We start from the raw sequence: 14,270 nt of genomic DNA on the forward strand, positions 1-14,270 counted from the left end.
GTGACGAGCGACGATTTTAAAGAGCAGAAAAAAGGCTTTTCCGTGTCTGCCCCGCAGCCCCTCCAGCTCGAATAATGAAGAGACAGTCAATGCACTCCGCGAGCGGCGGCCCATTGTACGCAGCTGATGGAGAGGAGGCGGTGGGGGCCGGCGAGGGCTCCTTGCCCTCGCCCTTCTCCCCAAATAAACGCGCTTACGTCTCCCGGTCAGTTAAAAGGTGAAACGAACACGATTAAAAGACAGGAAGAAAGAAAAGAAAGGAGGGAGGAAGGAAGGAAAGAGAGAGAGAGAAAGAAAGAAAGAAAGAAAGGGAGAAAGAAAGAAAGAAAGGAAGGAAGAAAAAAGAGAAAGAAAAAAGGAAAGAAGGAAGAAAAAGATAAAGAAGAACGAGCTTTCTACATATAAATTCTAAATTGTACTCCCCATCTAGTACAAAGGCAGGCAGTCGAGGGCAGAGGAAGCAGGCACAGAGGGATACAGGCAGAAGGAAAGAGAACGTGGAGAGAGACGGAGCGAGTGGAAGAGGAAGCGAGAGCGAGCGCCAGGGAACCAGAGGCCCCCTGGACGCCCGGCCCTCGGGCCCAGCCGCCCTCGGACCCTGGACCGGGAGTCGTGGGCACCAGAAGCGAGACTCGGCCAAGTCCTGCCCCACCAGGCAAGTAACACAATGATTATCGTTTCTTTTGAACTCGGGGTTGGCAACGCGGACAGGCCGGGAGGCAGCCTTTGCTAGCATGGCTTCTGCAGGCCGGGGCCGCAGTCCAGTCAGCCGGGGCGGGGCGAGAAGAACTTTCCGCGGGGCCTGCTCCGGAGCTGCGCTCACCCGGCCTCTGTCCCGCGGCGGCGTGGAGGTAGGGATCACGGCCACGGCGCCGCCTTGGAGCTGAGGATCGTGCCCGCCGAGCATCAGTCCAAATTCAAAACAGGTCTCCTTCACCCCCATTCTCTACCCTCTTCCCGCACTGGCGGGAAAATGCTGCGGAGCCTCCACCCGGGGGGCGGAGGACCGGGGGCGGAGGGTCCACAGGTTTGGCACCCGAGCCGCCGTCGCCGCCCCCCCCTTCCCCCCCCCCCCCCACTCCGGTGCCAAGCCGGAGCCGCGATGGAGTCGGCTTCCGAGTCCGGCCGGGCTGGCCCTGCCGCCAGCGCCTTGCCAGGCTGCAGCCAGGCCCTGGCGAGCGAGGCTCCTGCCGCCCACCTGCGGACGCCGTTTGTAACGGGATCCCCTAATGTAACGCGATCGATGGCTGCCTGTTTGATGTGGGTGATAGTGTCAGCGAATTAAAAGGGACACCAAGCCATTCTCCCCAGCGGAGAACCCGCGGCGGCGGCGGCGGCAGCAGCGAGAGAGCACCAGATCCGCAGCCCCGCAGCCCCGCCAGACTTCTCGCGCAGCAGCAAGAGGGCTGGGGGTGGGGAGGGGTCACCTCCCCAGGGGTGAGGACGGAGCGAGTGTGTGTGAAAGGAAGAGCCTCAATTTAAACCGACAAGAAAGCTTTCCTCGGCGCTGGGCAGGGGCGCGCATTTGCGTCAGAGGGCTCATAGGGCGGGCGCGCGGGGCGGGGGAGCCGACGCCGGGGGCCGCGCCCTAGGGCTGGGTGGGCGCGGGAAGGAGCCAGCCCAGCGGCGTCGGCCTCGGTTCGGGCTTGCAAGCTAGGGGCAAGGCGTGGCAGGAGGACTAGATGAGGCTCCCCGAGAGCGGTGGGGCCCGCTCACCCGCGCTGTGGGCTCTTTCTGCCGACCCCTACCCTGAGCTTCCAAACTCGCAAGAGGCCCCTGGGATCTGGCGTGACCCTGGGTATGGGAAGAAGTGGAGACCTCGAGTGGCCTCAGGCGAAGCTGCCTGCTTCTCTGGAAGGAAGGGAGGGAGGGACGGGCGCAGCCCCCGGCTTTAGCCCCGGAAAGGGAGGGGTGGCTGTCGGTTGTGGTGTCCGGAGCCGTGGAAACCTTCGGCTTTTCAAAGCAGGGGAACAGATCGCGCTCCTGCCGGGCATATGCGCCAACTTGCTGTCGTGAGAGGGGCAAGAAGAAACCGAGGCTTTTCGAGGAGGGGCGCTTTCCCCTTCCAGCCCAAGCATCACTCTAGGCTCAGTTTCTCTTCTGGACCCTGTGTTCCCCCATCGCATTTGCACACCCGCAGAGCGCCTCCACTTGGGCTCAAAGCCCCACCCCCAGCAAACGGCTTCCGTAGAGGGACTGAGGGTCACCTCAGGTCCTGAGGGAGCCGAGGCTTTCTCTCCACGAGGCTGTCGTTCGTTACGTGTTCAACTTAGCACACTACCGGCAGCGCTCCACACGCAACCCCGGAGACAATGATATCTGTTGTGGTTGGGGAGGGCACCTAATAGAAAGTGGTCATATTTTGAGGGAGCACGTAGGTCCTCAAACTGTGCAGATCCACACACAGGTCCAGGAACGCTCAGCTGCAGAAGCAGAAAAGCAGATGGAATTTCCATCTTTCTTCCACTCATCCTCTCTTCTCCAGATCTTTCTCCCTCCCTTCTCCACCAAGCCCTTGCTTCCGAGGACCTCTAACTGGGACTCTTGGACCCAAACCCACAGTGGCCCTTGTCTCAGCACACTCCTTGAGACTGCCAGCGTGGTGGCCATGTATATTCGGCCCTCTCCAAGGTCCCTGTCTCCTGGCGAGGCTGGTGTAGAGACAGGACACCTGGCTGGTTTCCTCACCAGGGCCTGGACTCCCAGACCTCACTTCTAAAGTCTTCCTCTGTCCTGGTCCCCATAGGCCAGTTCAATGCACGCAAAGTCTCCAGTGTGGTTCCCCAAGAGACATGAGAAGGTACCCCTCCGACTGGGGAGAGGAATCAGGCTTACAATACCTCTTGCAGATTGCTAGCATCACAGCTCAGCCTTAATCACTTTTTAAAAGCCTTCCAGACAACACTTGCTCTCTTCTAGCGGGACAGACAATAAACAGTTGTGACCTGGTGGGAGAAGGAGAGAAGCAGAGGTCTGTGGCTGTATATACAGCATGACTCGCATTCCAGGCCCCAGAGTCCGGATCCATGCAGCCTTTCTAGCTGATTAACAACCCCCTCACCACTATCTCTCCTTCCACTAAGGCTGGAATCATTCTTCACTAATTCTATGACCTCTCTGATATTGGTATTTTGCTCTCCCCAAACTCAACGGGTCATTTGTTTTGGCTTTTTGGTAAATCACACTGAAAAAAAAGGTGGCCTTGTAAAAATGTTTTCTAAATTTAGTTCAAGAGCCGTGAGACCCTACAAATGACCAGATACGTGTAGAAAATTCTCTCCTGTATCTCTTCCCTATCCCCTAAATTGTTAAAAATGGTATTATTCTGTTTTGGGAGACCACAGAACAGAAATAACCCTGTTTTATCAAGCCCATCTGGAGAGATGAACATGCTTGCGATCGCTGGGAGAAAGGTCAGTTCTTCTGCTCGTACTGCAGACCTTTCCCAAAGAGCTTATTTTAAAGGTGCCGAATCAATTAGTCTCCCTTGGTATGAGGTTAAGGCTGTGAAAAACGAAATTGAAGAAGATGTATTTAAAATGGTCTTGCATAGATCTTTTGAAGAAAAGGGTGAAGAGAGGCACAGTAATGCCTGCCTAATGTTTTGTGATTATTTAAAAACAAAACCCCAAACAAACAAACACCCTATGTCAGAAACCACCCCTTCTTGCAAGACTGAACTCAGTCTCTATTGTGGCTGCCCAGCTGTAAAAAGTTCTGCCTTTGTCAACATGAAGACAAGGGTGGAAAGGCCAAGTTGGGAGTCAGGCTTCTGCTGGACTGTCTGTTCTCAGCCTGCCTATGTCGTTGAACCACGGATCCAGCAGGCTTGTGTACTCACTATAACTCTGGTATGGCCTGGGCATTTCTTCTTTGTCACCTTTGGGTCAAAATGCCCAGAGATAAGTGCTTTACCTTAAAAAGCAGTTTAGTTTTCTATGACAAGCTGGCCAGTTAAAGCAGGTGTTTTGGAAAAGAGAGATAAGGGAAGCATTTCCCCTTTTTGCTTGGGCACCCAGTTAGAGGGCCCAGGAGCAGCCACGGGAAAATGGCAGGAGAGCAAGTGCTGACCTTTGGATGCCAATCAAGCCTTTTGTAGGAGGAAAAGTGACAACGATTCCTAGCACAGCAGTGAAGCCAAATATTTACTTTCTGTAAAAATCAAGCCTTAGCTATCTAAATGTATTTATGCAAAAATTAGGAACACAAAAATTAAGACTTTTGTGTTACAAAATGTATTTCTTTATTTTAAATGTACAACTTGAGTGAAGAATAATTGCATGGCTCTTCTTCCTAGGGAAGATGACTTGGGTTTGGAAGAAAAGTTCATGTTTTGAAATGAGTTTGAAACTTGTTAAAGTACCCTGGCAATACAATTAACTATACAATTAACTCTATACTTTCTCTTAATAGTCACCTGTCAGAGCACCTATTTCTTTTACTACAGGGTTAGCCCATCAGAAGCAGATCTGAGTTGGACATTCACTGATTAAAAACTGCTGGAATATGTTTAAGTCTTCAATGCCACTTTCTTCACTGCCTATAAAGTAAACTAGTGGAAAATTATTGGCTCACAAAGCCAGCAGATCTGTTGGTAACTATGGTCATGCTACAATCCTATTTTACCTGTCAGAAGTTTAATGTAAATAAAAACCTAACATTTCCCTCTAAACTGTCAGTGGAAAGATATGTTTATTACAGTGTCCTCCATCAGTAGGGGAGAGGGGCTTTAGGTAAAGTTTAAATGAAAAAGAATGAGCATAGTACACCACTGATACAAACCACATGGAGCAGTGAATAATTATGCCCTCTGTTTTGCTACGTATATTTTATTTACCCACTTCAGAGGTGGATAATAAACCTAGCCTATCTGTGGGAGGAGTTAATAAAGTATTCCAAATGTGTGATCTAACAAAACTCGGTGATAGTTCTGTGTTTTATTGTTAACCATTTGCATGAAATCTTCTGAAGCTGAAAAGAAAAAGGAAAGGGCTTTTGTGTTAGTTGATCCTTGGCTATTCTAGGGCTCAGGTTGGTGTGAAAGGGACGAGGAGGTCACTTGAAATCTCCTTTTATCTACTCTTATTTTCTCTCTGGATCAGCAACTTTGAATAGACATCATCTAATCGCCCTAAATGGAAAGAAACTATGGGAGCAATGAAAATGCCTTTACTCCAGAAGTGAATACATGTATGTGGACAGCTAGCTGAGCTTGCATAGGACTATATCTCTGCACACATGTGCTTAGAGATTTTTCAGGGTGTATGGATGTTTATGTAAATGTGTCCCATACATTCTGGGTTGGGGGTTTGATTGGATGGGTCATTTTGCCCTTACACATAAGTATGCACACACACTCACATGAGGATTCTCTACCAAGTCCAGGTGTTACTTTCAGGTGACTCTTTTTTAGCTTTTTCTTGCCCTTACTCTCTGGGATGTCATATTTAAGTCCTGAAAAAAAGCAAATAATTAAGAACACGACGAACAGCCTTTTAGTGAAGACATCTTATTTCTTTTCCATTTTCAGTTGGAAGCCACATTGACAGGAGGATTTCTCTTTAGACGGTAGAGATTGTATGACAGGTGGGAGGTGATGGGGTAAGATGAGACCATTACTTTCAATTTCTCCCCAATATTTTTTCTTTTTGGTTTTTCTTGGCATTAAATTGGTTAAAACACAGTAAATAAGTGGAAAACAATAGCCTGACATTAGGCAGTTTTAAAAGTTTTTTTTGTTTTGTTTTATTTCTGCTATAGATACATATCTCCAAATGGTTGAAGCTGAGAAATTGATTATAATTTGTTTTGAAATGAGAATTGTTTTAGTAAGTCTCACATGCTGACTACAATATCATTTAAACTGTTTTCCTTAGCCATTGTTACATATACTTCATGAAGGAGAAACAGCCCTCAGGTTGTTAGGTATGAATGGCTATCCAGAAAAGGACATTTGATTCTAGGACTGAAGGCACTGGGCTTCACTTCCTAAGAAGCCTCTTCTCACCCCCACCCCCAGTCCCATGTTCTTCTGAGTGAAATTCGCATTGCTCCCAGAGCCTGGGACACTTCATTGTAAATTCCTTTAAGGGAATACTCGGTTACCAGGGCTACAAGTTCCCGTCTAAACCCGCCAGCCTCCCTGCCCCCTGCTCCAGGTCTCAGAGACCCTTGGCTGTCAAGGGCTGGGACCTTGGGCCCCCTCCCCTCCTACTCCCAGCCTACCGGAGATCGCAGTTCCAAAGTTCGAAGTTGGGTGGGAGCGGATTAATCCCTCTTTAACTCCTCTTCTTCCCGCCCTCAATTCTGAACCCCAACGGATCCGTTTCCCGGGGTTTCCTGGTGAATAGGAGTGTAGGAGCTGCCCTGTCCAATAAAGATTAAATTAAGTAGAAGAATCCCAGCCGCTGGATATTTGGAAGCTCCGGTGGGGCATCAAACCGACGTTTAACACATTTTTTCCAGTCACTGTGTACAAATTTTGGACCTGTTGGGCTTAACTTTAGAAAGGAAAGAAGAAAAAAGGTAAGGAAAGAAGGAAGGGAAAAAGAAAAGTGAAAAGAAAAAGCGAAGAAAGAAATTCACAGAAAACCCCCAGTTTCAGGGGGACTTTGCACTCAGAGAGGCTGAAGGCAGAAGCGGGGCTTCCTGACCTTTCTAGTCTTTTCTTTCCCCAACCACTCCTAGAATTGGAGAATCCCTCTCCTAGCTGAGGGCTTGGAATTTTGCTGTCTTGGCGAGTCTGAGTCTACTTTTATCCCTTAGGGACAGTTTGGTGGCCCAGGGTCACAACTGGGTGTGCAGCAGGAAAGATGCACTCGGAACCCAGTCGCCTCCTCTGTGCTTAATTTTTTTTTTTTTTTTTAGCACTAAGCTTTTGGTAGCGCAAACTGAGAACTGAGCAGTTTCTTTCAGTGACTGCCCAGCAGGAGAAACAATGGCTTTCTCTGTCGGCAGCGCTTAGCTCTCTGGACACTGACCTTGAAGCTGAGGCCGGGCCAGGCGCTCCCTCCCCTGGGAATCATCCCGGCCCCAAAACATCGGCGTCTCCCTCCCACCTGCTCCTGTAGTCCCAGGGCGCAGTCTGGCGGGGGCAAAAGGCAAGTCCCTTCGTGGCAATGGTTCGTCCGTGCAAATACAACACTGAATAAGTTAACCTCAAACCAGCTAGTTGGGGTGTAGTAGTTTAGCAGGACTAATTGCAGACAATGGAGCTGAAATGCCTTTTCCAATCAGCTGCTGGTTGGAGTTTAGTTGGAGGAACTGTCAGCTCCAACGATGGGTAATTGCTTTATTGCTCACAAAAGTATCATCTATTTAGAACATATGTGCTAATTACTCTGGATGGGCGTCGAAAAAAGAGACCGTAAATCTAATAGCACTTTAAAAAGTCTGTGGTGCTTGTAAGCAACCCCAGTCCCTTGCACTTACTTCTCCTGCCCAGGTTGGCATGATGGATGGCTGTCTTTCAGAAAGGCTAAGGTTTGGACTGGAGGCATCTACGGGATGTTCTGGTCAAATCGCGTGCAAGAGAGCGAGCGGCAGCGCATGCTGGGCAGAAGCGATAAATCACTGTCATCAAAACCAGTACCCTCTTTAGCTGCACACTTTTGTTTTTCATTTTCGCAAAAGATTACTTTAGAAATCTTTTAATTGGATTATGCTGGGAAATTAATCTCCTTGAGCCTTGGCTAAATATATTGTGGCCACTGTCGGGAGGAAAGTCCTGAAACTGCAGCGAGGGCCACGTCCCCTTGCTCTCTCCTTCCCTCAGCCCTCCAGGATCTCCCAGCCGCGTGCGACAGCCGTGCTCCAAGTCGTCAGGAGTGATTGCGGGTGAGAAAGAGTGGAAAGACACATCTGGGCGGAAGGCCACGTCGGTCCCTAGTGAATTTCCTTTGTCCTAAAGGCCACGTTTCAGTCCAGGATTCCCTAGCTCCATATCTAGCATTTCCATAGCACCGCGCCTTCCTCCACAAAGTGTCCTGGGGGCCTGCTACCAGGCAGGAGGGAGGCTGGAGTGGCGGGAAGAGGAAGTGGGGTGTGTTGGCGGAGGGCTGCCAGCCAAAGTCACTACTTTGCCCTTTTCCCACACCTCCACCGCCTCCCTTCTGGGTCTCCGGTGCGGAGCTGGGTCTTTGCTAACACTCTCCACTCTACTTTTTTGCGTAAAGACGCACGGCTTGCTCTTGGCGTTTTCCCTGGTATAACTCTGGAGACTCTTCCCCTTGGCGTGCACAGTGGTTGAGGTCCGAGAACTAGGGCCCTCCCCATTTCCCCAGCTCCTAGAGCGCCAGCGCAGTGTTGGGCGGGGACCTCCCTTCCAGCCCCGCGGCCCAGAGTCCTTAGCCTGGTCCAGCGCGGCTCGGGAGGCTGCGGAAGCTGCGGGTCGGACCCTGCCGGCCGCTTATCTCAGCGGGAGATGACAACATCTGTCCGAAACGGGATACCTACTTTTGCAGCTCAATTTAGCTCTTAATAGCAGCCCTCTGAGGTGTGGTTAATTGATAGGGATAAAGGCGTAATGACTGGACGAGGAGACGCCAGTGATCCTTTAATATACTTTTAAAAGAAACAACCACCACCCCAAACACCGGCGAGTCATTGCTCGGTGGGAGGATAAGACCGGGATCTGGCGGCCGGAAGAGCGAAGCCAGTGCTGTTTGTATCTAGAGGCTACAGTGAGGGGTGAGCCCTGGCTCTCAGGGCTGGGGCATCCGGGAACCACCAGGGCGCGCAGCTCAGGCAGGCAGGGGGTTGTCGCGTGGCCGCGGAGAGCCGAGTGGGGCGAGGACCTGGAAAGCTCGGGATGACAGGTGACCGGACAGAAGGGCGAGGAGGAGGCTAGAGCCACGGAGGACGCCGCCCCTCCCCGGGCTCGGCCACTCTATCAGCTCTTACCCTGCGCGGGGCTGGATCCCCACGAGACAGGCACCTTCGTCTGCCCTCCCTCCCCGGCTAAGCTACCCCTCATCCAGCGAGAGCGAAATGGTCAAGTGGCAGTGCCAGGCGGACACTCGTGGGGTTCCAATGTCTGGACGACCTCTGAGGGACCTCAGCTCCGGGAGAGAGAGACACGCGCCGCTGTGTGTGTGTGTGTGTGTGTGTGTGTGTGTGTGTGTGTGTGTGTGTAGATCGCCCCGAAATGCAGAGTCAGAGCAGCAGCCCAACACGTGGCCGTATTTCTGCGGGGTCTGCGCAGAGCTGTGTGGCCAGGCGTTCTGGGATTTTCTCGCGCGCAGCTGGGTCCCGCCACGGGTCCCGCCGCCCTTGCGCACCACACACCCAGACTTCTGCCCGCCACTCTCTCCTCAGCACCGTCCCTTTCCCTCACCTGATCTCCCTTTGCTCAGTTCTAGTTTAGTCTCCAGAGGGTCACAGGAGTGTGTTACACTGCGCAAGCCCCTAACTCAGCTTCACACAAACACGAAAGTGAAAAAAATCAGATCGCCTTTTCTGTTTGCAAAGGGGGACCCCCTCCAGGTGCGGTTGGTGGTGTTCCTAGCAGGTTTTGCGAGTATCCTGTTTTACACTTAGGAGAGGGATAACCTGGATGCTTCAGGTTTGAGCTCCCTCTGGAAGCGAAAGGAGAAATGACTACAATCAGCGTCCATATTTAATTGTATTGAGAGATCGCAGGTGTTTCGGCTGCTGCTATTGTCTGCCTTCCTCCCTGAGCCCACATAACGGACGAGAGAGTCCCAAGAAAGTTAATTTCCCCAAATCTCCTTGCGGAGAAGGAGTGCGTTGTCACAGGGCGAAGCTTTGGGGTACAAGATTTGAAAAAGAGCAATTAAGCCTCCGAACTCGCAGAGTGTGCCTGTCTCGGGTGGTTCTGTCCTTCCACCTCACTGTCTAATCTCATCTACTGTGGTTCTACCCTCTGTGATGTCTAAAAATTCGAGACTCACGGTCTCTTAACCGTCGAGCCTCCCGCCCCGTCCGCAGCCCTAGCCGGGGAGGACTCCAAGGCCGCGGTCTCCAAGGCCGTGGTCTGGTCCTCGAGCGCCTGAGTCAGGGACAGGGTCCCAGATCTAGGTCCATGCCTCTGGTCGGCTACTCCCGCTCAGGAGCTCCCTGCCCGGGATGAACTGCGTGACCTGGCGGCGGGTCTCCGAGGCTTTCCCCGAAGGCCTGTGGCCTTCGGGACGCCGGAGTCCTGATGTGACTGTGGCGGCCACTCGTCGTCCGCCGATGCCCTCGGATCAGCGTGGCCCTCGGCGCTGCGGAACCGGAGAGCGGCCCGGAGACACCTGCCCGAAGCCCGCGCCGTCCCCACGGCTGTCAAGGGCCCTTACTCCCCCGTCTCCTCACATTCCTCACCCCACGAGGGCGCTCCCTTGCGAACGAATTCTGCGCTCTGGCCTCCCGTTTTCCCTGTAGGGGCCCCGTGGGGCCCCTCCCACTCCTTCCCTTGAGGCCTGGGAGCTCGGGCCCGAAGCTCAGCCTGGGGCGGGGCTGGGGGTGGGGGAAGCCGTTCCCGGAAGCGAGGCCCACATCCGGGCACGAAGCCTCGGTCGCGGCGTTGGCGGCCAGGCCCTCGACGCGAGCGGGGAGCCGCGTGCGGCCGAGGGGCCTGGACCGCGGGTGGGCGCGTCTGGCCGTCCTCCAGGGCAGCGCTTGCGCCGGCGCTGAAGGCCTCCACGCCGCGAGCCGGCCGGAGTGACACAGCCCCGGGCCCGCGCAGAGGAAGAGAGTCAAGAAGTAAGCCAGGCCCGACCGGGGGGTGGCGCACGCTCCCCGAACCCCGGGGCCGAGCCCTCGGTCGGCGCTGGCTGTGTGTTCCCCCCTCGGGTGGGCGCTGCAGACCTCTTCCGAGTGGACCCGGAGGGAGTGAGCCGGCCTCCGCCCAACTTTGTAAGGTTCGGAGACCCACCGTCGAGCGAGACGGCTTTTGCGAGGCTTACTACGCTTCTCTCCTTTCTTTGGCCAGAGCGCTCTGAGCCTGGTGCCTCCGGGGCTGCTCGACAGTTCGCCGCGCCTCGGGCCGCAGGTCCTCTTCAGGTGTTGGGTTGAGAGGGGTAGGGAGCAAGGCCTGGGGCAAGGCTGGGAAACCTCAAACCCTAACTTCTAGTTCGAGGAGCGTGGTTTTAAGAAGTTGGAAAGTCAGTGGGAGTTCACTTCGTGGCCTTCGGCAGGTTTGAAAACATCCGTCCACAAGGCGGGAACAGCACAGTTTAGAAACGGCTGTGTAGTCAATAAAAAATATTTTTTGGAAGACTGTATCTGGACAGTTTTCCCAGAGATTGTTTTATAATCTCTCAATTTACAGAGTTGCTATGTATCTCGCCACTGGTACACTGAATAGTATCTTCCTTCAGACAGGGATTGAGAAACGGAAATACCACCACCCTCGGGCCAAACTTGTGAGGACTGATTGCAGGGGAACTGGTGCTCCAGATGTTGCACTAGAGGCGCTGCAAGTGTGAGCAGGTAACGTGGAGAAGAGTGACATTGTTAACAGAAAGCATCTAATTAACAGTGACTTCATTTGATTGGAAGGATGAAAAAGCCTTTTTAAATCAATCCAGATTCACTGGCCTAAACTCAGCCAATTTATGAATATGTAGCCTGACTGGGGTCTGCTTTCTTTCAAAGATGTCATCTTAGGGGTAATAGCATAGGTGAAGTCATTTGGTTACACTGTGGAAACTTTTATAGTGCCTTCCTTGGGAATTTAATTCAGTGCTTCTTCATTTTATTAGGAACAGACTGACTCCATCAACTGTGCTCTCCCTGTTTAGAGGCAGGACTGCTTGAAGCAATTAGGTTCACCAATTAGCATAGTTTTACTGACCCCAGCAGCAGCACTGCTCCTTAGATTATCCATTTCTTCAAAGTCAGGGAAAAGCTGGAGCACAACATGCTTCCCAGGTGTCCAGGTGGGGGAAATAAGCCCACAAGCAGGGTAGCACAGCAGCGCAAAAAGCTTTCTAATATTCCCTAAGTGTTTGCTTCAGCAACTTTGGTGGATTTTTCTCCCCTTCTCTGATTCTGGATCCTGCAACACCTCCATCTTTTGACATACCCTGTAAAGCCTCTCTCCTTTGGTTGTATTTTGGCAGAACTGCTTTTGAGAAAGTGAATTGTCTCCTTTCTTTTCTGTCTGCCTGCATGCTAATGATGCTCTGGACAATGTTAGGGTCCACAGAGAGGACAATGCTGAAGGGCTACTTTAAACCCTGAGGTGAGAAGGTAAGGGCTCAGCTCTTTGGGGGTGTGTGCATGTGTGTGCATGCATGTACCTCAGGACTTTTGAGAAGAGGCCAGAGGGTGGATATTGGAGATAAGTCATTGCTTTCCCTAATACTGAAGGTTTACCTGCAAGACTTTGTTGCCGTCTCTTCATTGTGACCTCAACTAGTTGGGCCAACATCTTTAATAAATGTCTGGAGCCCAAGGCAGTCTGAGGGAAAAGGGGCTTTGGTCTTGCCACTGTCAAGGGTATTGAAGGGATTACACTTACCTGGCTATTGCCTCTCTCTCTCTCTCTCTCTCAACTCTCACTCTCACTTTCATTTTCTCTCCCCTCCTTTTCCCCCCACCCACCCCCTTCTCTAAAATATATATTCCTCTGTTAGATTTCACTAGATTAAATTGCTGACAGTTCATCAGTAGCAGCAACAATGCAATACCCCTAACCTTATTAAATCAATAAATACTAGATCCATGCATTGAATTAAAAATGCATCAGCAGGTCCAGGAATTGCAATCATATGGCCATGGACCTCAGAATCGAAGATGCCACTCAAAAATTGACTAGTTTGCATTTATTTAACCTTTTTTTTTTTCTGTTTTGGATCTGTGATTAAATATTTTGGGCTTTTAATATTTTAGGGACCATTGTGACAGGTTTGATTCTGTTTACTTATTTTTTGAAAATTCGTTTCTTTCACTACTCACATTTAACCATGAAAGAGAAGCATGCATTTAACAATAGTAATACACTGTGACTTTATAGTTCTTGTCATTAGTTTTCATCTAGGGAATATACTTTCACTCAGAATACATTACTCTAGGAAGATATACTCAGGTGCATACATTTCTACATAAGAACAAATAAATTTAGATGAATATGTTTTTGTATATAAATAAACAAATATAGTCAGTGTAAGTGTATTGCTGTACATTGATTATGAGTTTATTTTTAAAAAAACCCACATTTAAATTTATCTTTCATTGCCTATTATAAGCCAGAGAGCTATTTATCATGATAAAACAAGTTATTTATTTATAATCTGGTAGGCTTGTTAGAATTCATACCATGAGAGATGGAATTAAAGTTTTCATGTCTTTAAACTTAACACAGTACTTAGCAAGTTATACATATCTTATACTTCAATGTGGTTTACCAGGAATTGGCAGTTAAGTTGTAGATTAGTAGGTGAATTTACAGTTAGTCCCTACTGAAAACAGAATGTATTCAACACCTAGAACTTTAATGGAAAAAGTAATATTACTCTAGCCAGATATTTGTTCATACTGATTAATGATGCTAATTATTTTAAAACATTCATCCCCTATTGACGTCAGCCAGCATATATGGTACTGAATTCTGAAGATACAGTCATCAGGCCTTAGGTTCACCACACTGTGAAAGAAAAAAATCTTTATTTGATGAAATAGGCAATCAACTGAAATCTGTCCTCTTTAAATAAACTGATTCCTCAGTATTTTCCCAGTGTTGGTGTAAGTTGTTGTCTGTGATGTCTCCCAGGGCTCTTTCCTCTGCTCTCTGATTTGGTATATAAAAGCAGCTCTGAATGATGGATTACTGTGTCATTGCAGCCTGCGAAGGATTAATTTGTTTCATTGATTTCTCTTTAGGCAGATTGCCAGAATTTGCTGCTTCCCACTTTTCTGCAAGACTTCTAGAAGTAATAGACAGTAATAGCCTAAGACAAATCAGCTCCTTCACCTAAAAATAGAATCATGAAACTAGGAATCCTACAAAAGCTATGGCAAACTTTTTATTCACATATTGGGAGAGCAATTAATAGGCTACTTAATATGCTTTAGAAATATTTTTAATTGAAAAATTTCCTGACTTTGTGACTTAAAACACCTCATATTAATAGCTCTTAAGTAAGCATTTGTAATGTTTGTCCCATAAGTTTTCTCTAATTTTTAAGGAAAAGAATGTTTAACTCAGGAAAAAAATGTGATGTCTATGTGAGTGACAAATATTTTTCTTTCTATGCCAGATTTTAGGATCAAATAGGATGTCAACATAACTTTTAAGTCCATTAAACATTTATAAGAGTATTTGA

General features: G+C 49.8%; 1 long non-coding RNA gene across 6 annotated transcripts in view; it reads left to right on the plus strand.

Annotated features, from left to right (window-relative positions):
* Positions 1 to 14,270, plus strand: part of LOC309959889 — a 154,786-nt gene continuing 140,516 nt past the window's right edge. For 2 of the 6 annotated variants that reach the window (XR_014326101.1, XR_014326102.1), the window contains exons 1-2: positions 1 to 659; positions 11,326 to 11,433. This is a non-coding gene — a long non-coding RNA (uncharacterized lncRNA). Of the gene's footprint in view, positions 660 to 10,512; positions 10,863 to 11,321; positions 11,434 to 14,270 lie in introns of those variants that run through there. The other 4 variants (XR_014326104.1, XR_014326105.1, XR_014326106.1 and 1 more) reach the window with 4 other exon arrangements.

Source organism: Leucopleurus acutus, assembly GCF_964270905.1.
Source record: "Leucopleurus acutus genome assembly, chromosome: 3".
NCBI classification, from domain to species: Eukaryota; Metazoa; Chordata; class Mammalia; order Artiodactyla; family Delphinidae; genus Leucopleurus; species Leucopleurus acutus.